Raw genomic sequence first — 25925 nt, 5'->3', positions numbered from 1 at the left:
AGTTCGAAGGAAAAATAATACACTTATAGCACTCTGTGGTCACAGTAAATAGATATGTAATATATTGTGGCTAGGTGACAAACAATCTGGATGACACTTAGATGTACACTCAGATTACCCTGCAACTGATCTAGTAAATACACTACGTTAGGTACCTAAGTGTGTTTTTAGTTATTTTTTCTAATTTTAATATACCCCAATAAATGTTATGTTTTAATTAAAAAAAATTCACTCCCATTTTTTTGGTCAATCTTCAATGGTTAATTAGTGATAAGTTACTCTTATTACATATCTATTTACTGTGACCACAGAGTGCTATAAGTGTATTCTTTTTCCTTCAAACTGCTTTAATTGAAAACAAGATATTTCTGCAAATCTCAGCTAAAAATAGACAAACTTCAAATGAATGCCCTATTGTAAAAATAAGAAAATATATTTTTCATATTGTTTACACTAAGTTTTTTGTGTATTAAAATTCTGCTCAACAGTGCCCCATTTTTGGTAACAAATAAAAATGAAACTTATATGAATTACTAATGCTGAGTGGGTGTAAAGACAAGCGCTTGAGGATAAACATGTCTAAGAGCCAACAAAGATAATTGTGACCTGGGATGTAATAGTTCAATCTGTGCTCCAAATAGCTGACTGTTCTATCATTGTTTAAAAATAGCTTGTTTTGGTTGGCTCAGCACTGAGAGTTGGAAAACACCAAATAGATTAGTTTTCAAGGTTTAATAAATATTATTTTATTTTCACAATAGTTCACTTGTTTACATACTGATAATATATTTGATATCAATATGTATCATTGTGAAATCTGAAAAGAATGTTAACAGACATAACAAGTTTTTAATCAGATATTCCAACTGATACAATGACGCCTTCCTTATGAAATGGACAACGGAAACACAAGTAAAAAACAGACGTGGCTAGAAAGTGGCCAAGTCATACTATAAAGTATTGGGACTAGCTATTTGGAGTTTCTTTTTCAAATACTAGTGGCTAAACATTCTAATTATGAATGGGGGATTAATAATAATTAAAAAAAAATGTATAGTATCCTTTTAAAGTGCTATGATATCCATTTTTTTTTTATATATTTACGTTTTGTACAAAACAAGAATTTTAAAACAAAGTTGTTATTTTTAGACTTTTATTCAAACCTTTGTGGCAAGCTATTTTGTGCTTAAAGGGACACTAAACCCAAATTTTTTCTTTAATGATTCAAATAGAGCATGCGATTTCAAGTAACTTTGTAATTTACTCCTATAATCAGATTTTATTCGTTCTCTTGTAATCTTTATTTGAAAAGCAGAAATGTAAAGTTTAGGAGCCGGACCATTTTTGGTTCAGGACACTGGATAACACTTGCTTATTGGTGGCTACATTTAGCCACCAATCAGCAAGCACTACCCAGGTGCCGAACCAAAAATGGGCTGGCTCCTCAGCTTTAGATTCCTGCTTTTCAAATAAAGTTAGCAAGAGAACGAAGAAAAAATGATAATAGGAGTAAATTAGAAAGTTGCTTAAAATTGCATGCTCTATCTGAACCATGAAATTAAAAAACTGGGTTTAGTGTCCCTTCAATTGTGTAGTTTGCTTAGGGCCTGATGATCAAATACTTGCTAGCATGGAGAGAAATCACACAAAATTCTTTGGTGGCTTTTTTGAAACATATTGTAAAATATACGTATTTCCTTCACATACAGAATCCTGCATAGATAGATACACAGTTGTCAAGTTAAAGGGCTCGATTTATCATTCATATTCTCCTAAAAATAATTCTCCTATTTATCATTCAAAAATGCACCTAAAATTGGGCAAGTTGGACTGTAAAATTCTCCTACTCTGTTCTCACTCTCCTTGGAGAACATGTTCTCCAAAAAGGTCTCCATTTATCATTCCAATTCTCCTATATTTTCTCCTAAAAGTTCTCATGAGAAATAATTCCCCTATTTATCATTCAAATATGCGCCTAAAATTGGGCAAGTTCGACTGTAAAATTCTCCTACTCTGTTCTCTCTCTTCTTAGAGAACATGTTCTCCAAAAAAAGGGTTAAATTAGATCTTTTTAGTCGTATTTCTTATAGTTCTCCTCATAATTCTCCTAGTTACAAATGTATCATTCATATTCTCCTGTGGAGGACTGAAAGTTCTCCTGCAAGTTCCTGCATTAAAGTTCTCCATAGCTACAGTGGAGAACAGCATTAGAAATCTATTCTCTACCAGCTGTAGAAGCAGTTACACAAAAAAAGGGCTCTAAAAGGTGCAAAAACTATCTATAACAAAGAACAATAATAATGTTTATTGGAGCACAATAATACGGTAATTTATGATAGAGTGAAAAAAAAATATATATAATGGAGCGCCAAAATAATATATAACAGGGGGCGGAGCTAACTGCCGAACTGTGTGGACGCTTGGGAGCAGAGCTCTGGGTCTATTTTGGCTTAAAATACTAAATTGGGCAGATTTCGTACCAAATAACCCCTTATTCTATTGAGGGAATCTTCTGGTTACCCTACATATCTCTTTATTTGGCCCCTTATTTGTGACATTACCACATTTCCTGATGCAGTTGGGGTACGTGGCGGTGCAACATTTATATAGTTGCTATCCCCTAAATTCCACCTGGGGCCGGTACTCCGGAGGGTCGGGTTCTGCTCCGGAGGCTCAGAGGCCTTTCTAATATGATCTCGGACCAAGGACGAGTGGCTAGATGCTGGATTGACACCACTGACCAGAGACCATGTGGCCTTCTACCCTAAAGCAACCGCTACTCACGGGTTCCTGAGGCCTGAAGATTAAGATAGACACCGGAGGACGCTCGAGAGGAAAACCACCTAGGAGACCGGCAATCCCTTGGGACCTACTTAGGGAGCTGGTGAAGTGTGGAATGGTGTGAACGGCCGCCATCTTGGCTCTGCGGCTTGTAAGGAAGATCCGTAGGTATCAGGCTCCAGGCCATGCCATCCACTGGTTCCTGAAGAGAATAGGAACTATAGACCTCCACCACTCCAGTTCCTGGAGCTGCCCTAATTGCCCCATTGCGACTGTAGCTGTTTACACTGCCGTGACCTCTAGGGCATCGGCAGATATCTGAGCAACAACACAGAGCTGGTTGTCTGCACTATTGCAGAGACTCTCCATAGCGCATGGAAGTGCTGGGTGGCTCAGAACACTCTTCTATAACAGTACTCCGGCCTGTGCCTTCTTAACATATGTACGAATCGAATGATATTCAGATATTCTCTAAGGAATTAACTTTACACTACATAACATAATATGCATAGCATGGACGTTTTACTTAGTTTTGTTCTATGTAGCCTAAATTATACTGAATTATAGCAAGCTGCATTTCTTGCCCATAATACTCCCTTATAGATATCCATATTGATCACAGACCATAATATGTAAGACCTGCTGCTTTAGCGACATAGTATTTCTGAGGGTTTGGTATGAGGTATCATGCTTGATATATTAGTGTCACCTCTGTATTTATGTATCATGAGGGGGTTTGAGGGGGGCTCTAAAGTGATGTGCTCAAAAGAAATAGTGGCACAGATGTTAATGCAGACACTTTATTACCATTTTTAGTTTTAAGAGACTAACCTTCTTTCAATGTCGCTGCCTGTATCTCCAAGATGCTAATATAGGGTGCGAGGTGCCCAGCTACAGCACATTTTATTAACTTTGATCTACATAGCACATTGCATCCAACATAGTCATTTTTACTTACCTATGTCCCAATCACCACTATACCTAATGTATTATTACAAACTGCACTCCCAGATATCAAACATAAGTGTCCAGGCTGTCATTTATTATATTGCTTGATGCCTTAATATTATATTTATTAACCAATCCAGGGTTATACTTCACTTAATACGCTGCCAGCACTTCTGCATGTCAACAGTCTTCAGGGGTTGGTGGGTGGTGCCTGGAGAAATGTACAGAGATAGTGAAGCAGATAATGCTGCCGATACACCAGCACTGTATTCTGGGTATAAAGCGCCCTGTAGGAGTATGTAAATATCTACATATTACTAGAAGTGTACTATAACATATAGTTCTTTAGTGTTGCTTCTCTACACTATTTGTCTGTTTTCTCGTAGAGAGGCTCTGGAGTGACCCAGATGAATAGGTAACTTTAAAATTACAAGAAAATGGATCCAGGTACTGTTTATTCTAGGTCCGGTGTGTGCTATATACTGATTGTGCTATGTACTGATTGTGCTAGGTACTGATTGTGCTAGGTACTGTTTGTGCAATGTACTGGCTGTGCTAGGTACTGCTTGTGCTAGGTCCTGTCTGTGCTAGGTAATGTATTCATTAGGTGCCATTTGTGCAGGGTGCCGTGTGTGCTAGGTGCTGTGTGTGCTAGGTGCTATGGGTGCTTGGTATTGTTTGTGCTAGGCACTTTGTGCGTTAGGTGCAGTGTGCGTTAGGTGCTGTTTGTGCTAGGTGCTGTGTGTGCTTGGAGCTGTGTGTGCTTGGAGCTGTGTGCTTGGAGCTGTTTGTGCTAGGCACTTCGTGAGCTAGGTGTTGTTTGTGCAAGGTGCTGGGTGTGCTAGGCGCCGTGTGTATTAGGTGCCTTGTGTGCTAGGTGCTGTGTGTGCTAGGTACTGTTTGTGCTAAGTACTGTTTGTGCTAGGTACTGTTTGTGCTAGGTACTGTTTGTGCTAGGTACTGTGTGCACTAGGTACTGTTTGTGCTAGACATTGTTTGGGCTAGACACTGTTTGTGTTAGGTACTGTTTGTGCTAGGTACTGTTTGTGCTAGGTAATGTGTGTGCTAGACACTGTGTGTGCTAGACACTGTGTGTGCTAGATACTGTGCATGTTGGGTGATGTTTGTGCTGTGTGTTTGTGCTGGGTGCTGTGTGTCGGTAACGGATGTGCTAGGCACTTTGCGTGCTGGGTACAATATGCACTAGGCACTGCTTGTGCTAAGTACGGTAAGTGCTCGGTACAGTCTTAAGATTAAATTGAATCCAAAAAATTTGCAGAGACTTTATATATATATATATATATATATATATATATATATATATATATATATATATATATATATATAAATGGTTCCCTAGTGAAAACAACTCAAATTAAGAGTCCCACTCTCGCGGATATCACAAGGTCAGTGCTTATATCAATACATTCCAAGAAACGTGTAACAAGGGGCTTACCGCACCAAAGATGTTAACAGTTAGAGAAGAAAATCACTTTCGAGCTGCATACTCCATATTGCTACAGCTTAGCGCTCTCCTCCATGTATAGGGCAGGTGTTGCCAGAAATACTTGCAGCGTGTAGCCTCTGTAACTCACCAGATAGTATTACAGGTGAGAGCTGTATCGGACACCGGAACTGTTAGGGCTCTCCAAACCCCTATTCTCAAAAGCTTAATCATGCAAAACAAAATTTCACAGTCCCAGTGTCAGGGTTTTTTCCCTGTTTTGTTTGCCATGTGCTGCTGGCAGCCATTTTACTCACCTCTCTTGCTGACTATGGTGCATTGCGGGGGATGCTGCTCATTTCCTGCACTTCCTTTTATGGCCAGACTGGTGTGCATCATCTGTGTGAGACAGGATACAGTCTCAGAACTGTGATGTTATCACTTATTATTTAAAGAGCCTATGTTCAGTATGCTTTGCCTTTGCGTTGTCTCAGACCTGTTTGTGAGAGTTCCTGTGTATTACCTGGCTGTCTGACGTCCTTCCTGGTTCCTGATCCCTGGCTTGTTCCTGACTCTGCTGTTTTTCTTGTTCCTGATTCCGGCTCGTCTGACTATTCGCTTTGGCTACTGACTCGGCTCGTCTGACTACCAGCTCTGGTTTTGACTATAGGCTTGTTATTTGACTTGTGGACTTTTTATTATTTTTTTTGTTATTAATAAAGGTGTGATTATTTTTGCACTTCTCGTCTCAGTCTGATTCCTGGCACCCTGACATTACGCAAATGCCATGAATCCTGATAGTGCTAATAATTCACCTTTACCTGCCATCATTTCCAGGATGGATGAACAGGATCACCACTTGGATCAATTTGCTCTAGCCCTGCAAACCCTGCTGACTCGCACTGCACATTTGGACCAAAGTGTCCCACAAGTTATGGCTGCTCCTGTTTCTGCTGCTGCATCTAGTCCTACCAGGAGCATGTCCGGTTCTGCACCTCTACTTCAGCGATATGGAGGTGATCCTATTCAGTACAGAGGGTTTTTGAACCAGGTGGCCATTTACTTTGAGATGTTACCTCAGTCGTTTCCCTCTGACAGAGCTAAGGTTGGATTTCTCATCTTGTTACTCTCTGACACAGCTCTTGCCTGGGCTAATTCCTTATGGGAGACTAATAAACCTGTGATTTCAAATTACCCTGAATTTGTGGCCTCCTTTGGAAGGGTATTTGATGTTCCAGCTCGCTCCTCCTCTGCTGCTAAATGACTCATGTCCATTCAGCAAGGTACAAGATCTGTTGCTCAGTATGCTATTGAGTTCCGTACGCTTGCCGCAGAGGTTGGTTGGAACAATGAAGCCCTTGTTGCCGCCTTCTTTAATGGGCTCTCTGATGCGATTAAAGACGAAGTTGCTGCCAAAGATTTACCAGAGGATCTCAAGGCATTGGTGTCTTTTTTTATCCTAATTGACATCAGACTCAGAGAGAGGCCCTCTTTCAAGGAGCGCTTGCGGAAGCCTCCTATTCCATTGTCTCCTACGTGTTTGTTCCCACCCATGCCTCCCTCTCCTCCCATGCCTCCTGGTCCCGAGTCACCAGGTACTGCTGAGCCGATGCAGTTGGGATTCACGCGTCTCTCCGCGGCGGAGAGGGCCTTTAGGAGGAGGGAGGGGCTCTGCCTCTATTGTGGGTTACAGGGCCACCTTTTGAAGTCTTGTCCTACACGGCCGGGAAACGCTCACACCTAAGGTCCTGTTGGGGGCAGACCTTGGGTGGTTTATCCTCGTCCCCGGAACCGCTTAAGGAGAAACCTTTGGTCACGGTTGTCCTTTCCTGGGTGGACTCCTCCATAGTCACCCAGGCTCTTGTTGACTCCGGTGCTGCAGGCTATTTCATTAACAGTGCTTTTGTATCAAAGCACTCCATTCCTGTTTTGCCTCTGTACATTCCGCTTGCTATTGAGGCCATTGATGGCAGGCCCCTTCAGCCTGCACTCGTTACTCACGAAATTGCTCCTTTATCCATGGCTGTTGGGGCTCTCCATTTTGAAACCCTCCAGTTCCAGGTGATAAACTCTCCGCATTTTCCGGTTGTTCAGGGTTATCCCTGGCTCCAAAAGCACAATCCCAGTCTCGACTGGCGCAGGTCCGAAATTTTGTCGTGGTCCCCACAATGTATTTCCACTTGTCTTTGGAAACCAGTTAAAGTCTTGTGCACTTCTTTGGTATCTCAATTGCCAGAGGAGTACTGAGAGTTCCTAGACATTTTTGACAAGGTGCGTACCGGTACGTTGCCTCCTTACAGGTCTTACGATTGTGCCATAGACCTGCAACCCGGAGCCATTCATCCTCAGGCCAGGTTTACCCTCTGTCTGTTGCAGAGAATTGTGCTATGGAGGAATATGTTGCCGATGGTCTGTCACGGGGGATCATCCACAAATCCTGCTCTCCTGCTCTCCTGCAGGGGCTGGCTTCTTCTTTGTGAAGAAAAAGGGTGGCGAGTTAAGACCATGCATCGATTATAGGGGTCTTAATCGTCTTACCATTAAGAATGCTTACCCTATTCCGCTCATTACGGAACTCTTTGACCGCCTCAAGGGAGCTACGGTCTTTACTAAACTTGATTTGAGAGGAGAGTACAATCTCGTTAGGATCAAGGAGGGCCACGAATGGAAAACAGCGTTTAACACCATGAGCGGGCATTATGAGTATCTTGCAATGCCCTTTGGCCTATGTAATGCTCCTGCTGTTTTCCAGGAATTTATTAATGATGTCCTACGAGATATGTTACAACAGTGTGTTGTGGTGTACTTAGACGACATACTCATACACTCACCCACACTTGAGGCTCATCGTTCTGATGTTACACGGGTTCTTCACAGACTACGTGAGAACGGCCTGTTTTGTAAACTCGAGAAATGTGAGTTCCATCAGACTCAAGTAACCTTCCTAGGTTATGTTATCTCCGTTGCAGGGTTCTCCATGGATCCTGACAAGTTATCTGCAGTTCTGCAGTGGCCTCGCTCAGTTGGTCTTCGGTCTATTCAACGTTTTTTGGGGTTCGCCAATTACTATAGAAAGTTTATTAAAAACTTTTCTTACTTGGTCAAACCACAGACATGACCCGTAAAGAGAATGATCCACTCCATTGGTCACCTACTGCCATTAAGGCCTTTGATAGTCTTAAGACTGCCTTTGCTGCCGCTCCAGTTCTGGCTCATCCTAACCCTGTCCTGCCTTTTGTTCTTGAGGTCGATGCATCTGAGACTGGTGTAGGTGCCCTCTTGTCTCAACGTCCTACGCCTGACGGTTCCTTGCATCCGTGTGGTCTCTTCTCTAAGAAATTGTCTCCAGCGGAGTGCAATTATGAAATTGGTGACAGGGAATTACTGGCCATAATTTTGGCACTCAAGGAATGGAGGCATCTTCTCGAGGGTACTAGCGTGCCAGTGCTCATTTTTACTGACCACAAGAACTTAACTTATCTATCTGAAGCAAAACGTTTGTCGCCTGACAGGCCAGATGCGCCCTATTTTTGTCTCGGTTTAATTATGTGGTCAACTACCTGCCTGGTAGTAAGAATGCTAGGGCTGATGCCCTCTCTCGACAATTTTCGCCTCTGTCCAAGGTGGAGTCTGTACCTACTCCTGTTATACCTCCTGACCATATTTTAGCTACCATACATATTCATTTGACTTCTCCCTTGGGGGAGGAGACCCTGGCTGCACAAACCAATGCACCTCCTGAGAAACCTAGTGGTAAGTGTTTTGTTTCTGAGAATCTCAGAACTAAACTTTTGCACACTTACCACTATCCTAAAGCCGCATGTCACCCAGGCAAGAACCACATGATTTGGTCTGTCACTCGACAATTCTGGTGGCCAGGTCTTCGTTCTGATGTTGCTGCGTATGTTGCCTCCTGCTCAGTTTGTGCACAGAATAAGACTCCTCAACGTCTTCCTGTGGGTCTTCTTCAACCTATTGCTAATGGTGAGCATCCTTGGACACATCTTTCCATGGACTTCATTGTCGAGCTCCCTGTTTCCAATGGCAATACTGTTATCCTTATGGTGGTTGACCGTTTTTCTAAAATGTCACATTGCATTCCCTTGAAGAAGTTGCCTACCCCTCTGGAGCTTGCTTCAATTTTTTGCCCAGAAGGTCTTCCGTTTACATGGGTTACCCAAGGAGATAGTGTCGGACCGGGGTAGCCAGTTTGTCTCCAGATTTTGGCGTTTCTTTTGTGCTCAAATGGGGATCCAGCTTTCCTTCTCCTCGGCATATCACCCTCAATCCAGTGGGGCTGCGGAACGGTCTTATCAAGCTCTGGAACAGTTCCTCCGTTGCTATGTCTCAGATCACCACAATAATTGGTCTGAACTGTTACCTTGGGCAGAGTTTGCTCGTAATAGTGCTATTAATGCTTCCTCCAAGTTATCCCCGTTCATGGCGAATTATGGGTTTCAACCATCCTTGTTGCCTGATCCATTCATGTCTCAGGGTATTCCAGCTTTGGAGGAGCATCTCCGCCAACTCCGTTCCACGTGGGTGCAGATTCAGGATTGCCTTCATCGTTCTATGCAGCGCCAAAAGTTCCAGGCTGATTGTAGGCGTCTGCCTGCGCCTTCCTACCAGGTTGGTGAGAGAGTTTGGCTGTCCTCCTGCAACTTGAACCTTTGTGTGCCTTCCAATAAACTGGCTCCCCGTTATGTTGGTCCTTTTCTAATACTCCGACGGGTTAATCCTGTGGCCTACGCTCTTGACCTTCCTCCTGCAATGCGCATCTCCAATGTTTTTCATGTCTCCCTCTTGAAACCATTGATTTATAATCAGTTTACCACTGTGTTGCCTCGTCCCGGTCCTATCTTTGTTGACAACCATGAGGAGTAAATCACGCTTTAAGAGTTGCATATACTACCTATTGGGGTACTCTCGTATGTCCAGAGGCCATATACAGTATTTGGTTCACTGGAGGGACTACGGTCCGGAGGAGCATTCTTGGGTTCCCTCCTCTGATGTTCATGCTCCCGAATTAAGGTAGGAATATTCTGATTGGCTGATGGAATCAGCCAATCAGATTTAGCTCGCATTCTATTGGCTGATCGGAACAGCCAATAGAATGCGAGCTCAATCTGATTGGCTGATTGGATCAGCCAATCGGATTGAACTTGATTCTGATTGGCTGATTCCATCAGCCAATCAGAATATTCCTACCTTAATTCCGATTGGCTGATAGAATCCTATCAGCCAATCGGAATTCGAGGGACTCCATCTTGGATGACGTCATTTAAAGGAACCGCCATTCGTCGTTCAGTCGTCGGCCAGGATGGATGTTCCGCGTCGGAGGTCTTCAGGATGCTGCCGCTCCGTTCCAGATGGATGTCGATAGAAGATGCCGCCTGGATGAAGACTTCAATCGGATGGAAGACCTCTTCTGCCCTGCTTGGATGAAGACTTCTACCGGATCATGGACATCTTCAGCCCCCCGCTTGGGCTTGGATCAGGACATCGGAGGAGCTCTTCAGGATCGATCGGTGAACCTGGTATGGTGAAGACAAGGTAGGAAGATCTTCAGGGGCTTAGTGTTAGGTTTATTTAAGGGGGGTTTGGGTTAGATTAGGGGTATGTGGGTGGTGGGTTGTAATGTTGGGGGGGGGTATTGTATGTTTTTTTTACAGGCAAAAGAGCTGAACTTCTTGGGGCATGCCCCGCAAAGGGCCCTGTTCAGGGCTGGTAAGGTAAAAGAGCTTTTAACTTTAGTAATTTAGAATAGGGTAGGGCATTTTTTATTTTGGGGGGCTTTGTTGTTTTATTAGGGGGCTTAGAGTAGGTGTAATTAGTTTAAAATTGTTGTAATATTTTTCTTATGTTTGTAGATATTTTTTTATTTTTTGTAACTTAGTTCTTTTTTATTTTTTGTACTTTAGTTAGTTTATTTCATTGTAGTTATTTGTAGGTTTTGTATTTAATTAATGTATTGATAGTGTAGTGTTAGGTTTAATTGTAGGTAATTGTAGGTATTGTATTTAATTAATGTATTGATAGTGTAGTGTTAGGTTTAATTGTAGGTAATTGTAGGTATTTTATTTAATTAATTTAATGATAGTATAGTGTTAGGTTTAATTGTAACTTAGGTTAGGATTTATTTTACAGGTAATTTTGTAATTATTTTAACTAGGTAACTATTAAATAGTTCTTAACTATTTAATAGCTATTGTACCTGGTTAAAATAATTACAAAGTTGCCTGTAAAATAAATATTAATCCTAAAATAGCTACAATGTAATTATAATTTATATTGTAGCTATATTAGGGTTTATTTTACAGGTAAGTATTTAGCTTTAAATAGGAAAAATTTATTTAATAAGAGTTAATTAATTTCGTTAGATTAAAATTATATTTAATTTAGGGGGGTGTTAGGGTTAGACTTAGCTTTAGGGGTTAATACATTTATTAGAATAGCGGTGAGCTCCGGTCGGCAGATTAGGGGTTAATAATTGAAGTTAGGTGTCGGCGATGTTAGGGAGGGCAGATTAGGGGTTAATACTATTTATTATAGGGTGAGGCGGATTAGGGGTTAATAACTTTATTATAGTAGCGCTCAGGTCCGCTCGGCAGATTAGGGGTTAATAAGTGTAGGCAGGTGGAGGCGACGTTGTGGGGGGCAGATTAGGGGTTAATAAATATAATATAGGGGTCGGCGATGTTAGGGCAGCTGATTAGGGGTACATAGGGATAATGTAAGTAGCGACGGTGTCCCGAGCGGTAGATTAGGGGTTAATAATAATATGCCGGGGTCAGCGATAGCGGGGGCGGCAGATTAGGGGTTAATAAGTGTAAGGTTAGGGGTGTTTAGACTCGGGGTACATGTTAGGGTGTTAGGTGCAGATGTAGGAAGTGTTTACGCATAGCAAACAATGGGGCTGCGTTAGGCGCTGAACGCGGCTTTTTTGAAGGTGTTAGGTTTTTTTTCAGCTCAAACAGCCCCATTGTTTCCTATGGGGGAATCGTGCACGAGCACGTTTTTGAGGCTGGCCGCTTGCGTAAGCAACTCTGGTATCGAGAGTTGAAGCTGTGTTAAAAATGCTCTACGCTTCTTTTTTGGAGCCTAACGCAGCCTTTATGTGGACTCTCAATACCAGAGTTATTTTTATGGTGCGGCCAGAAAAAAGCCGGCGTTAGCTACACGGGTCTTTACCGACAAAACTCTAAATCTAGCCGTACGTGATTACACCACATCAAATTACACTGTAAAAGTTACCTCTAGGTGAGCAGATTCATATGAACTGGCTATCAATATATCATATCAACTACCATGTAGTATTAACTATTATCTGTCAATGTATAATTTAACATCGCTGATTTTGTTCATCCCTAAAGGAGAACCAGTTCTAAGCGTATATATCCAAAAAAATTCTCTTTTACTGAGAGCCTGATATCTGTCACCACCCCTTACTCCTAGTTTGACTTGTTCTATACCTTTAAATTTAAAGTATTCAAATTTATTAGTGTGTTCATAGAAATGCTTGGCAACTGGTGTTTTAGGCACATCTGCCTCCAAAGACAGTTAGTAATTCATGATTCAGATAGAGCATGTCATTTTAAACAACTTTCCAACTTACTTCTATTAACAACATGTTTACAGTCTTTTAATATTTACACTTTTTTGAGTCACCAGCTCCTACTGAGCATGTGCAAGAATTCATAGCATATACGTATATGCATTTGTGATTGGCTAATGGCTGTCACATGGTAAAGGGGGAGTGGAAATTTACATAACTTTGCAATTTATTTAAAAAAAAATCTACTACTCATTTGAAGTTCAGACTAAGTGCTATTGCATTGTCTTCTTATCATGCATTTATTGATTATGCAAATCTATTGTATTGACTGGTCCTTAAGTGTTCCCTAATCCTGTCCTTGAGACCCCTAGAGGTGAGTCCAACTTATTGAAAAATTGCAAAACATACAGGTGATAAGATGTACAATAAAAGTTGAATTGCAATTGATACGTTCTCTGATATTGTAGATATGCCCTGTATTTGTAGAAGAAAACGTATCACCCACTAAGGCATATTCACAGCATTTGCAGGGTCTACCCCCACATTTGTAAAAGCCCTGGTTCATGGACAACCAGCTGTCTGTCCTATTAACTTTAGTGTTCAACTTAGAGCTAAAATTCTTGTTGATCTTATCTCCTATTGTATCTGATCTGCATGAGATAAAGTTACAATTACTAGATATTTGTTTAAGGTCCTCATCCCTCTCTAAAAGCGGTAATCTTTTCCTGATGATATTACAAATATCATTGTACTGTCTACTATATTTAGTAATGAAGTTTATACTTTTCCGTTCTGAATTATTTCTGTTTGTATTTTTAACCCTATCTTTGAGTAATGTGTCCCTTTCAAAACCTGACAATAAGGTAGACAATGGTTTCAATTCACACTGGTCATAGCCCCTATCAGCAAGACGTGTGGTTAGATCATTAGCATGTTTCCAGTAATCATTTAAATTAGTACAATTACGTCTAAGCCTGATAAACTGGCCCTTAGGTATACCTTTCTTAAGATGGTTAGGATGTAAAGAGTCTGCTCTCAATATGGTATTACTGAAATTTCTTTCCTGTAAACTTCAGTGACTATACTCTGGAGTCTGGTCAGTGTGACTGCTTAAAACATCCAAATAGGCTATATTGTCAATTGAGGCACTATAGGTAAATTTTAAGTTAACAGCATTTTCAATGAAATTACTCAAATCTCTACCCTTGACCCCCCACACACACACTATTAGAATATCATCTATATATCTAGTATATAGTTTGATGTCATTTTTTATAGCTGTTCTCAACACCAAAGATTTTTTTAATCTTATAATCAGCAAGGAATAAATTTGCGTACGAAGGGACGAATTTCGCCCACATCGCTGTCCCTCTGAGTTGTATAAAAAAATTCCCCATTGAAAATGAAATAATTACGGTTTAACAAAAAGGTAATAGCTTGTAAGATAAATTCAACAACTTTAGCATCATATCCTGAATACCTCTCCAACATCCTTTTGACAGAATGTATCCCTAGATCATGTGGGATACATGAGTACAGTGAAACTACATCTATAGTCGAAAAAGTGTAACCTTCTCTCCACTGAAAATTCTTCACAAGTCTAAGTAAATGTTTGGTGTCCCTAAGGAAACCAGACAGGGACTGAACAATAGGCTGTAGCTGTGCATCTACCCATTGTCCCAACTTCTCCCCCAGGGAGCCAATAGCTGAAATTATAGGCCTCCCTGGAGGATTAGTTAGAGACTTGTGCACTTTTGGTAAATACTTAAAAATCGGTACTCTAGGATACTCAACAAAAATGGATTCACTGGTTTTAATCGTGAGTACAGAACTTTCCATCACCAAATCTAGTAAATGTTTGAGCTCCTTTTGAAACTTAACAGTAGGATTAAATGTAAGCTTCTTGTTTGTATGTGTGTCCCCAAGCTGTCTATACGCTTCTCTAAGATACTCGGTTTTATCAAGGACAACAATGGAACCTTCCTTATCTGAATTAACTACCACTATATCAGGATTGCCTTTCAATCTATTAAGCGCATGTGCTTCTTTTTTATTCAAATTGCTATATCTGAAGCTGCCATTGTTCACACTCTTACTCATTTTATAAGATAGTTCTATGAGATCTTGTTCTAAGATGGAATGGAACAGCTCAATGACATCATTGCAAGCATATACAGGATAGAAGGTGCTAGATTTGGATTTCCTAACTGACTGTTGTTTATCTACTATATCTAAAGCGGCACTCTCGTTCTGCAATTCACAAAGGGACACTATGTTACAAAGATCTCTAAAATCACAGTTATCACTCAATACTTGTGTGTCCCCCTGTTCATCACCGGGTGAGACTGTCACTGCAAGATTTTTAAAATGTTTAGTCAGAATTATTTTACGCACAAATTATTGATATCTAAAATAGTATCAAATAAATTAAAGTCCCTTGAAGGGGAAAAGTCAAGTCCTTTAGACAAAACAGAGAGTTCATGGGGTTCTAGATCAATAGATGATAGATTAATTATTTGTCGCTTTTGTGATTCTTCTTCTTCCACTGAGTTCTGCGGCTTGGGTATCTTGGAATATGTGGTGCAGTTTCTGGGGCCTCCTTCGATGTCACTTTGTTTTTCTCCTTTATGTACTCCATGTGGACTGCCCCGTTTTTTGGCATTGGTGTGTTTGTGCTGGGTGCTGTGTGTCCTGGGTAACGGATGTGCTAGACACTTTGCGTGCTGGGTACAATATGCACTAGGCACTGCTTGTGCTAAGTACGGTGTGTGCTCGGTACAGTCTTAAGATTATCTTGTGACCTTTCTACATATGCTACCTTCTTCTTCATGTTGCTATGCATTGTTGTTTTAGATTATATTAATAGTACTCCGAGAGGCCGATATTATACTATGAATCACTGGAATATACTCTCCCCCGGAAATACAATAGTTTTTTTTTTTTGCTCTCAGAGCCTTTATCTATCTCGCATATACCTTGTGCTAGCTCTTATAGGACTAAGCTTAATTAATAGGCCTTAGCTCCCCACCCCCATATTAAGAGCCCACATCAGGGTTCAATCTAGATGAACTATTTTCACCACAAATTCCCTCTTTTTACCCATTCTTCCCTTTTGATCCCCTTCCCCAAAAATATGGTATTATAGACATGGGAATTCCCCAATGGTCATATCTATACTGGCTTCTTTGACGTAGAAGAAAGTGAGTCAATCTGATGCCTACTATTTATATGACTATCTGGACTTTATTTCTTAGTCTGACCTTGGGGGAGTAGGTTAAAATCCCCCTTTCTTTACTAAGAAAGAGTTACTTGACATATCTATGTTTGGACAATAACCTTAACCGGACCTGCGTGTCCGATCCACATGTTTGTGTCTACTGGTGCAGGGGCCCTGCGTGACCCCAATTGTTACTTTTGAAACTGAATAAAAAGTATATTTATAAAAAAAAACAAAAAAAAACACACACTTTAATTGCAATATGAATTTTAAATATTGGTTGATTCCTCATTTTTTGTTCATTAAAGTTTACTTTTTTTATTTCTTGTTGTAAGAATTGATTAGTAGACGCTGAATATACTTTTATGTAATAAAAATTGTATATTTTCACCCCGCACCTTCTAACAGTGAAAATGATACAAAAATCAATTAATATATAATATATATATAGCGCTGCGGAATCTGTTGGCGCTCTACAAATAACCGATAATAATATATATATATATTATTATTATTATTATTATTATTGGTTATTTGTAGAGCGCCAACAGATTCCGCAGCGCTATAAACAAAGTGGAGTATAAAACATCTATAGTCGAAAAAGTGTAACCTTCTCTCCACTGAAAATTCTTCACAAGTCTAAGTAAATGTTTGGTGTCCCTAAGGAAACCAGACAGGGACTGAACAATAGGCTGTAGCTGTGCATCTACCCATTGTCCCAACTTCTCCCCCAGGGAGCCAATAGCTGAAATTATAGGCCTCCCTGGAGGATTAGTTAGAGACTTGTGCACTTTTGGTAAATACTTAAAAATCGGTACTCCAGGATACTCAACAAAAATGGATTCACTGGTTTTGATCGTGAGTACAGAACTTTCCATCACCAAATCTAGTAAATGTTTGAGCTCCTTTTGAAACTTAACAGTAGGATTAAATGTAAGCTTCTTGTTTGTATGTGTGTCCCCAAGCTGTCTATACGCTTCTCTAAGATACTCGGTTTTATCAAGGACAACAATGGAACCTCCCTTATCTGAATTAACTACCACTATATCAGGATTGCCTTTCAATCTATTAAGCGCATGTGCTTCTTTTTTATTCAAATTGCTATATCTGAAGCTGCCATTGTTCACACTCTTACTCATTTTATAAGATAGTTCTATGAGATCTTGTTCTAAGATGGAATGGAACAGCTCAATGACATCATTGCAAGCATATACAGGATAGAAGGTGCTAGATTTGGATTTCCTAACTGACTGTTGTTTATCTACTATATCTAAAGCGGCACTCTCGTTCTGCAATTCACAAAGGGACACTATGTTACAAAGATCTCTAAAATCACAGTTATCACTCAATACTTGTGTGTCCCCCTGTTCATCACCGGGTGAGACTGTCACTGCAAGATTTTTAAAATGTTTAGTCAGAATTATTTTACGCACAAATTATTGATATCTAAAATAGTATCAAATAAATTAAAGTCCCTTGAAGGGGAAAAGTCAAGTCCTTTAGACAAAACAGAGAGTTCATGGGGTTCTAGATCAATAGATGATAGATTAATTATTTGTCGCTTTTGTGATTCTTCTTCTTCCACTGAGTTCTGCGGCTTGGGTATCTTGGAATATGTGGTGCAGTTTCTGGGGCCTCCTTCGATGTCACTTTGTTTTTCTCCTTTATGTACTCCATGTGGACTGCCCCGTTTTTTGGCATTGGCGTGTTTGTGCTGGGTGCTGTGTGTCCTGGGTAACGGATGTGCTAGACACTTTGCGTGCTGGGTACAATATGCACTAGGCACTGCTTGTGCTAAGTACGGTGTGTGCTCGGTACAGTCTTAAGATTATCTTGTGACCTTTCTACATATGCTACCTTCTTCTTCATGTTGCTATGCATTGTTGTTTTAGATTATATTAATAGTACTCCGAGAGGCCGATATTATACTATGTATCACTGGAATATACTCTCCCCCGGAAATACAATAGATTTTTTTTTTTTGCTCTCAGAGCCTTTATCTATCTCGCATATACCTTGTGCTAGCTCTTATAGGACTAAGCTTAATTAATAGGCCTTAGCTCCCCACCCCCATATTAAGAGCCCACATCAGGGTTCAATCTAGATGAACTATTTTCACCACAAATTCCCTCTTTTTACCCATTCTTCCCTTTTGATCCCCTTCCCCAAAAATATGGTATTATAGACATGGGAATTCCCCAATGGTCATATCTATACTGGCTTCTTTGACGTAGAAGAAAGTGAGTCAATCTGATGCCTACTATTTATATGACTATCTGGACTTTATTTCTTAGTCTGACCTTGGGGGAGTAGGTTAAAATCCCCCTTTCTTTACTAAGAAAGAGTTACTTGACATATCTATGTTTGGACAATAACCTTAACCGGACCTGCGTGTCCGATCCACATGTTTGTGTCTACTGGTGCAGGGGCCCTGCGTGACCCCAATTGTTACTTTTGAAACTGAATAAAAAGTATATTTATAAAAAAAAACAAAAAAAACACACACTTTAATTGCAATATGAATTTTAAATATTGGTTGATTCCTCATTTTTTGTTCATTAAAGTTTACTTTTTTTATTTCTTGTTGTAAGAATTGATTAGTAGACGCTGAATATACTTTTATGTAATAAAAATTGTATATTTTCACCCCGCACCTTCTAACAGTGAAAATGATACAAAAATCAATTAATATATAATATATATATAGCGCTGCGGAATCTGTTGGCGCTCTACAAATAACCGATAATAATATATATATATATATATATATTATTATTATTATTATTGGTTATTTGTAGAGCGCCAACAGATTCCGCAGCGCTATAAACAAAGTGGAGTATAAAACAATTAAGGGATAAAGTGGGTAGAGGGCCCTGCGAAGAGTTGCACTGTTGTAATCCACTCTTAAGAAGGTGATCTACAAACAGCTGGGCTCTTAGGCTTACATGCTAAGGGGGTTCAGGGGATAGCAATGGAGGAGTGGAACTGGTATAAAGTAAGGTTATCATAGGTTGTATGCATCCTTGAACAACAGAGTCTTTAGGGAGCGCTTGAAGCTTTCAAAACTAGGGGAGAGTCTTGTGGGGCGAGGCAGAGAGTTCCACAAGATGGGAGCCAGTCTGGAGAAGTCCTGTAAAGGGAGTGCGATGAGGTAACCAGAGAGGAGGAGAGTAGGAGGTCATGAGCAGAGTGAAGGGGACGGGAGGGAGAGTATCTGGAGACAAGGTCTGAGATATAGGGGGGAGCAGTGCAGTTGAGGGCTTTGTATATCAGAGTGAGAATTTTGTGTTTGATCCTAGAGGCAAGAGGAAGCCAGTGAAGGGATTGGCAGAGAGGAGCAGCAGATGATGAGCGACGTGAAAGGAAGATGAGTCTGGCAGAGGCATTCAGTATGGATTGTAAGGGAGCTAGGTGGCAGGTGGGGAGACCAGAGAGGACAGAGTTGCAGTAATCAAGGCGGGAAAGAATGAGAGAGTGGATTAAAATCTTAGTTGTGTCTTGTGTAAGGAAGTGTCTAATTTTGGAGATGTTTTTAAGGTGGAAGCGGCACGCTTTAGCCAAGGAAGGGGCTGTGTCACAGATGCCGAAGAATTGCAGGGTTTGGAGCAAAAACATAATTTATGTAAGAACTTACCTGATAAATTCATTTCTTTCATATTAGCAAGAGTCCATGAGCTAGTGACGTATGGGATATACATTCCTACCAGGAGGGGCAAAGTTTCCCAAACCTCAAAATGCCTATAAATACACCCCTCACCACACCCACAATTCAGTTTAACGAATAGCCAAGAAGTGGGGTGATAAAAAAGTGCGAAAGCATATAAAATAAGGAATTGGAATAATTGTGCTTTATACATAAATCATAACCACCACAAAAAAAGGGCAGGCCTCATGGACTCTTGCTAATATGAAAGAAATGAATTTATCAGGTAAGTTCTTACATAAATTATGTTTTCTTTCATGTAATTAGCAAGAGTCCATGAGCTAGTGACGTATGGGATAATGATTACCCAAGATGTGGATCTTTCCACGCAAGAGTCACTAGAGAGGGAGGGATAAAATAAAGACAGCCAATTCCTGCTGAAAATAATCCACACCCAAAATAAAGTTTAAAGAAAAACATAAGCAGAAGATTCAAACTGAAACCGCTGCCTGAAGTACTTTTCTACCAAAAACTGCTTCAGAAGAAGAAAATACATCAAAATGGTAGAATTTAGTAAAAGTATGCAAAGAGGACAAAGTTGCTGCTTTGCAAATCTGATCAATCGAAGCTTCATTCCTAAACGCCCAGGAAGTAGAAACTGACCTAGTAGAATGAGCTGTAATCCTTTGAGGCGGAGTTTTACCCGACTCAACATAGGCAAGATGAATTAAAGATTTCAACCAAGATGCCAAAGAAATGGCAGAAGCTTTCTGGCCTTTTCTAGAACCGGAAAAGATAACAAATAAACTAGAAGTCTTTCGGAAAGACTTAGTAGCTTCAACATAATATTTCAAAGCTCTAACAACATCCAAAGAATGCAACGATTTCTCCTTAGAATTCTTAGGATTAGGACATAATGAAGGAACCACAATTTCTCTACTAATGTTGTTGGAATTCACAACTTTAGGTAAAAATTCAAAAGAAGTTCGCAACACCGCCTTATCCTGATGAAAAATCAGAAAAGGAGACTCACAAGAAAGAGCAGATAATTCAGAAACTCTTCTGGCAGAAGAGATTGCCAAAAGGAACAAAACTTTCCAAGAAAGTAATTTAATGCCCAATGAATGCATAGGTTCAAACGGAGGAGCTTGAAGAGCCCCCAGAACCAAATTCAAACTCCAAGGTGGAGAGATTGACTTAATGACAGGTTTTATACGAACCAAAGCTTGTACAAAACAATGAATATCAGGAAGATTAGCAATCTTTCTGTGAAAAAGAACAGAAAGAGCAGAGATTTGTCCTTTCAAAGAACTTGCGGATAAACCTTTATCTAAACCATCCTGAAGAAACTGTAAAATTCTCGGGATTCTAAAAGAATGCCAAGAAAAATGATGAGAAAGACACCAAGAAATATAAGTCCTCCAGACTCTATAATATATCTCTCTGGATACAGATTTACGAGCCTGTAACATAGTATTAATCACAGAGTCAGAGAAACCTCTTTGACCAAGAATCAAGCGTTCAATCTCCATACCTTTAAATTTAAGGATTTGAGATCCTGATGGAAAAAAGGACCTTGCGACAGAAGGTCTGGTCGTAGCGGAAGAGTCCACGGATGGCAAGAGGCCATCCGGACAAGATCCGCATACCAAAACCTGTGAGGCTATGCCGGAGCTACCAGCAGAACAAACGAGCATTCCTTCAGAATCTTGGAGATTACTCTTGGAAGAAGAACTAGAGGCGGAAAGATATAAGCAGGATGATACTTCCAAGGAAGTGATAATGCATCCACTGCTTCCGCCTGAGGATCCCGGGATCTGGACAGATACCTGGGAAGTTTCTTGTTTAGATGAGACGCCATCAGATCTATTTCTGGAAGCTCCCACATTTGAACAATCTGAAGAAAAACCTCTGGGTGAAGAGACCATTCGCCCGGATGCAACGTTTGGCGACTGAGATAATCTGCTTCCCAATTGTCTATACCTGGGATATGAACCGCAGAGATTAGACAGGAGCTGGATTCCGCCCAAACCAGAATTCGAGATACTTCTTTCATAGCCAGAGGACTGTGAGTCCCTCCTTGTTGATTGATGTATGCCACAGTTGTGACATTGTCTGTCTGAAAGCAAATGAACGATTCTCTCTTCAGAAGAGGCCAAAACTGAAGAGCTCTGAAGGTTGCACGGAGTTCCAAAATATTGATCGGTAATCTCACCTCCTGAGATTCCCAAACTCCTTGTGCCGTCAGAGATCCCCACACAGCTCCCCAACCTGTGAGACTTGCATCTGTTGAAATTACAGTCCAGGTCGGAAGCACAAAAGAAGCCCCCTGAATTAAACGATGGTGATCTGTCCACCACGTTAGAGAGTGTCGTACAATCGGTTTTAAAGATATTAATTGAGATATCTTTGTGTAATCCTTGCACCATTGATTCAGCATACAGAGCTGAAGAGGTCGCATGTGAAAACGAGCAAAGGGGATCGCGTCCGATGCAGCAGTCATAAGACCTAGAATTTCCATGCATAAGGCTACCGAAGGGAATGATTGTGACTGAAGGTTTCGACAAGCTGAAATCAATTTTAGACGTCTCTTGTCTGTTAAAGACAGAGTCATGGACACTGAATCTATCTGGAAACCCAGAAAGGTTACCCTTGTCTGAGGAATCAATGAACTTTTTGGTGAATTGATCCTCCAACCATGATCTTGAAGAAACAACACAAGTCGATTCGTATGAGATTCTGCTAAATGTAAAGACTGAGCAAGTACCAAGATATCGTCCAAATAAGGAAATACCACAATACCCTGTTCTCTGATTACAGACAGAAGGGCACCGAGAACCTTTGTAAAAATTCTTGGAGCTGTAGCTAGGCCAAACGGCAGAGCCACAAACTGGTAATGCTTGTCCAGAAAAGAGAATCTCAGGAACTGATAATGATCTGGATGAATCGGAATATGCAGATATGCATCCTGTAAATCTATTGTGGACATATAATGCCCTTGCTGAACAAAAGGCAAGATAGTCCTTACAGTTACCATTTTGAACGTTGGTATCCTTACATAACGATTCAATATTTTTAGATCCAGAACTGGTCTGAAGGAATTCTCCTTCTTTGGTACAATGAAGAGATTTGAATAAAACCCCATCCCCTGTTCCAGAACTGGAACTGGCATAATTACTCCAGCCAACTCTAGATCTGAAACACAATTCAGAAATGCTTGAGCTTTCACTGGATTTACTGGGACACGGGAAAGAAAAAATCTCTTTGCAGGAGGTCTCATCTTGAAACCAATTCTGTACCCTTCTGAAACAATGTTCTGAATCCAAAGATTGTGAACAGATTTGATCCAAATTTCTTTGAAAAAACGTAACCTGCCCCCTACCAGCTGAGCTGGAATGAGGGCCGCACCTTCATGTGGACTTAGAAGCAGGCTTTGCCTTTCTAGAAGGCTTGGATTTATTCCAGACTGGAGATGGTTTCCAAACTGAAACTGCTCCTGAGGATGAAGGATCAGGCTTTTGTTCTTTGTTGAAACGAAAGGAACGAATACGATTATTAGCCCTGTTTTTACCCTTAGATTTTTTATCCTGTGGTAAAAAAGTTCCTTTCCCACCAGTAACAGTTGAGATAATAGAATCCAACTGAGAACCAAATAATTTGTTACCCTGGAAAGAAATGGAAAGTAGAGTTGATTTAGAAGCCATATCAGCATTCCAAGTTTTAAGCCATAAAGCTCTTCTAGCTAAAATAGCTAGAGACATAAACCTGACATCAACTCTGATAATATCAAAAATGGCATCACAGATAAAATTATTAGCATGCTGAAGAAGAATAATAATATTATGAGAATCATGATCTGTTACTTGTTGCGCTAAAGTCTCCAACCAAAAAGTTGAAGCTGCAGCAACATCAGCCAATGATATAGCAGGTCTAAGAAGATTACCTGAACACAGATAAGCTTTTCTTAGAAAGGATTCAATTTTCCTATCTAAAGGATCCTTAAACGAAGTACCATCTGACGTAGGAATAGTAGTACGTTTAGCAAGGGTAGAAATAGCCCCATCAACTTTAGGGATTTTGTCCCAAAATTCTAATCTGTCAGACGGCACAGGATATAATTGCTTAAAACGTTTAGAAGGAGTAAATGAATTACCCAATTTATCCCATTCTCTGGAAATTACTTCAGAAATAGCATTAGGAACAGGAAAAACTTCTGGAATAACCACAGGAGATTTAAATACCTTATCTAAACGTTTAGAATTAGTATCAAGAGGACCAGAATCCTCTATTTCTAAAGCAATTAGTACTTCTTTAAGTAAAGAACGAATAAATTCCATTTTAAATAAATATGAAGATTTATCAGCATCAATCTCTGAGACAGAATCCTCTGAACCAGAAGAGTCATCAGAATCAGAATGATGATGTTCATTTAAAAATTCATCTGTAGAGAGAGAAGTTTTAAAAGATTTTTTATGTTTACTAGAAGGAGAAATAACAGACATAGCCTTCTTGATGGATTCAGAAACAAAATCTCTTATGTTATCAGGAACATTCTGCACCTTAGATGTTGAAGGAACTGCAACAGGCAATGGTACATTACTAAAGGAAATATTATCTGCATTAACAAGTTTGTCATGACAATTAGTACAAACAACAGCCGGAGGAATAGCTACCAAAAGTTTACAGCAGATACACTTAGCTTTGGTAGTTCCAGCACTAGACAGCGATTTTCCTGAAGTATCTTCTGACTCAGATGCAACGTGAGACATCTTGCAATATGTAAGAGAAAAAACAACATATAAAGCAAAATTGATCAAATTCCTTAAATGACAGTTTCAGGAATGGGAAAAAATGCCAATAAACAAGCTTCTAGTAACCAGAAGCAAAGAAAAAATGAGACTGAAATAATGTGGAGACAAAAGCGGCGCCCATATTTTTTTAGCGCCAAATAAGACGCCCACATTATTTGGCGCCTAAATGCTTTTTTTGGCGCCAAAAATGATGCCACATCCGGAACGCCGACATTTTTGGCGCAAAAGGACGTCAAAAAAATGACGCAACTTCCGGCGACACGTATGACGCCGGAAACAGAAAAGATTTTTTGCGCCAAAAAAGTCCGCGCCAAGAATGACGCAATAAAATGAAGCATTTTCAGCCCCCGCGAGCCTAACAGCCCACAGGGAAAAAGAGTCAAATTTTTTAAGGTAAGAAAAAATGATTGATTCAAATGCATTATCCCAAATATGAAACTGACTGTCTGAAAATAAGGAATGTTGAACATCCTGAGTCAAGGCAAATAAATGTTTGAATACATATATTTAGAACTTTATAAATAAAGTGCCCAACCATAGCCTAGAGTGTCACAGAAAATAAGATTTACTTACCCCAGGACACTCATCTACATGTTTGTAGAAAGCCAAACCAGTACTGAAACGAAAATCAGCAGAGGCAATGGTATATAAATAAGAGTATATCGTCGATCTGAAAAGGGTGGTAAGAGATGAATCTCTACGACCGATAACAGAGAACCTATGAAATAGACCCCGTAGAAGGAGATCACTGCATTCAAATAGGCAATACTCTCCTCACATCCCTCTGACATTCACTGCACGCTGAGAGGAAAACCGGGCTCCAACTTGCTGCGGAGCGCATATCAACGTAGAATCTAGCACAAACTTACTTCACCACCTCCATAGGAGGCAAAGTTTGTAAAACTGAATTGTGGGTGTGGTGAGGGGTGTATTTATAGGCATTTTGAGGTTTGGGAAACTTTGCCCCTCCTGGTAGGAATGTATATCCCATACGTCACTAGCTCATGGACTCTTGCTAATTACATGAAAGAAAGAGGGTGTTCGACAGTGTCAAAGGCTGCGGACAGATCAAGGAGGATAAGCAGAGAGAAGTGACCTTTTGATTTTGCTGTAAGTAGGTCGCTGGTGACCTTAACAATAGCTGTCTCTGTGGAATGATAGGGATGAAATCCAGATTGCAGCGGGTCAAGAAGGGAGTTTAACGTAAGGAAATGGGATAGGCATGCATATACTAGTTTTTCGAGAAGCTTTGAAGCAAGAGGGAGGAGGGAAATAGGGCGGTAGTTGGATGGGGAGGTAGGATCAAGGGAAGGTTTTTTGAGGATAGGTGTGACCAGTGCATGTTTCATCGATGAGGGAAATGTACCAGTGCTGAGGGAGAGGTTGAAAATATGTGTTAGTATAGGGGTAAGGGTAGCAGAGAGGGAGGGAAGTAGCTGTGAGGGGATAGGGTCAAGGGGACAGGTAGTGAGGTGAGAGCGTAGTATAAGTGCCGAAATTTCTTCCTCAGTAACAGGGGAGAATGA

The sequence above is a fragment of the Bombina bombina genome, chromosome 5, assembly GCF_027579735.1.
Source record: "Bombina bombina isolate aBomBom1 chromosome 5, aBomBom1.pri, whole genome shotgun sequence".
NCBI lineage: Eukaryota > Metazoa > Chordata > Amphibia > Anura > Bombinatoridae > Bombina > Bombina bombina.
Note: the sequence above shows the minus strand (reverse complement) of the source record.